The sequence below is a fragment of the Arachis ipaensis genome, chromosome B07, assembly GCF_000816755.2.
Source record: "Arachis ipaensis cultivar K30076 chromosome B07, Araip1.1, whole genome shotgun sequence".
NCBI lineage: Eukaryota > Viridiplantae > Streptophyta > Magnoliopsida > Fabales > Fabaceae > Arachis > Arachis ipaensis.
This window is the reverse complement of record NC_029791.2, coordinates 38,850,001-38,852,903: the sequence shown is the minus strand read 5'-3', so window position 1 is coordinate 38,852,903 and position 2,903 is coordinate 38,850,001.

Here is a 2,903-nt window from a genome sequence, read left to right as displayed (position 1 = left end):
GGTGAAATGATCTTTTCGTGTAGTCTTATTGAGCTTCCTGTAGTCTATGCACATCCGCCATCCTGTGACTGTCCTTGTAGGAATTAATTTGTTCTTCTCATTGGGAACCACGGTGATTCCTCCCTTTTTTGGGACAACATGCACAGGGCTAACCCACGGGCTGTCTGAGATTGGGTAGATCACCCCTCCCTACCATAACTTCATAACTTCTTTCTGTACTACTTCCTTCATGATAGGGTTCAACCTCCTTTGGGATTGAATGGATGGTTTGGCATCATCTTCCAGCAGTATCTTGTGCATGCATATGGCTGAACTTATCCCCTTTAGGTCAGCAAGAGTCCAACCAATGGCGTCTTTGTGTTGTCGCAGTACTTTGAGCAATTCTTCCTCTTGATCTTGGCTGAGGCATGAACTTATGATCACTGGGTAACTTTTATGTTCTCCTAAGTATGCATAATTTGAGAGTGGGTGGTAGTGCTTTAAGTTCAAGTTTGGGTGCTTCTGACTTTTCGTTTTCTTCCTTTGGTGCACCTTGTATATGAATCTCTGCTGTTGCAACCTCTTCACTTGATTCAGATTCCTCATCTACCAATCTCTCAGGTTCTTCAGGTTCTTCTTCTTCAAAATTCTCTTGCACTTCCTCCTCAAGTAGATCTAACCTCATGCATTCCCCCAATTGTTCTGGTGGGTAACTCATGGCCTTGAACACATTGAATGTCATCTTTTTCATTGTGTAGTCTTAAGGTAAGATCACCTTTTTGGACATCAATGACAGCTCCAGCAGTGGCCAAGAACAGTCTTCCCAGGATGATGGAAGCCTTGGCTTCCTCCTGCATGTCCAGCACTACAAAGTCTGGTGGGAAGATAAAATCTCCCACTTTCACCAGCAAATCTTCTACGACGCCATGTGGGAACTTGAACGACCTGTCTGCCAACTGTAGGGCCATTTTTGTTGGTTTAGCCTCCTCTATCTTCATCTTCCTCATCATAGCTACTAACATCAAGTTGATGCTGGCTCCTAAGTCACAAAGGGCTTTCTCCACTGTGATTTCCCCTATAATGCAAGGGATCTGAAAACTCCCAGGATCCTTCAATTTTTGGGGCAATTTGTGCTGAATGATAGCACTACACTCTTCTGTTAGTATCACAATCTCGTTGTTCTTCCAACTTCTTTTCTTAGTCATGAGCTCCTTCAAGAACTTGGCGTAGAGTGGCATTTGTTCTATTGCTTCAGCAAAGTGTATGTTGATTTGCAGCTTCTTGAAGATTTCCAAAAATCTCGAAAACTGATTGTCATCTCCCTTCTTCTTTAGTTGCTGAGGGTATGGGACTCTTGGGATGTCTGGTTTCAGCACTCCTCCCCCTTTTTGTGAACTGAAAGTCGGAACTTGAGCTTCGTCCTGCTCTTCTAGATGAATGGTCTACGGCCTTCTTTGACTAATAAGAGAGCCCTTCATAGAAAATGTGAAGCTGCACCCATTCGTTGAACATGTCAGGTGGACACCTCCTTGTCAGGTCTTTAAACCTCTCCCATGCTTCATATAGAGTCTCACCATCTTGTTGTCTGAAGGTTTGGACCTCAGCTCTCAGCCTATTGATTCTTTGAGGAGGGTAAAATCTTGCTAAGAATTTGTTCACCACGTCTTCCCAAGTTGTCAAGCTTTCCCTTGGGAAAGATTCTAGCCACTTGGCTGCCTTATCCCTGAGTGAGAATGGAAATAAAAGTAGTCTATAGGTGTCAGGATGAACATCATTAGACTTCACTGTGTCACATATTATCAGGAAGGTGGTTAAATGTTGATTTGGGTCCTCTTGGACACTTTCTCCGAACGAACAGTTGTTCTGCACAAGGGTGATGAGCTATGGCTTCAGTTCAAAATTGTTGGCATGGATGGTTGGCTTTTGAATACTACTTCCACAGTTTCCTGGGTTTGGATTGATATAAGAGCCTAAAACTCTTCTATCCTCCCCAGTATGATTTGCTCGACCTCTTCCGCCATGGTTGTGAGCCTCTTCTTCATGATGGTTTTCCATGTTTTCTTCCATGTTTGGTTCAAAGTATTCCTCAAAGTGTTCCTCCTCTTCTTTAGCACCAACTACATGTTTGTCTCTTTCCTCCCTCCTTAGTCTAAGGAAGGTTCTCTCAGGTTCAGAATCAAAGGAAGTTGAAGCCCCGCTTCTTCTCCCTGTCATAAAACCAACAAGTACAAGCAAAGAGAATAGGTGCAGAAAGTATATCTGTCAGAATTACTGTTAGTGTGAGTGATGCAATATATCAAACAGTTAGTGGGTTAATGAGATGAAATGTAAATAACAAAAAAAAAGTAGGGGGAAGGGAAGAAATTAACTAAAACAGAAAGTAAATAACTCAAACAGAAATTTAAATCAAACAAAAATAAAATGCTCAATCTAGTTATCCTCCAACCTAATCATTGTTGATGCACAATCAATCCCCGGCAACGACGCCATAAAATTGATGCACGGAAAACTTGTCTCATAACAAATTTCATTCGGCAAGTGTACCGAATTTGTCGTCAAGTAAAAACTCACAATAGAGTGAGGTCGAATCCCACAAGGATTGATTGATCAAGCAACTTTAATTAGAGGAATGTTCTAGTTGAGCGATTCAGAAATTGAGTTGAGAATTGCAGAAAGTTAAATGCGGGAAAGTAAATGGCAGAAAGTAAATTACAGAATCTTAAATGGGAATGGGGGAATTGCTCATAAATGTAAATGACAGAAATTAAAGAGAATGGATAAGATCAGAAATGGGGAGTTCATTTGGCTTAGGAGATATTGCATTCTCCGGATCAATCTCATTTACATCTCTTCCTCAATCAATGCACTCATTGATCTCCTTAGCAATCTTAAGTGATCGAATTACAATTTCTTGTAATTCAATC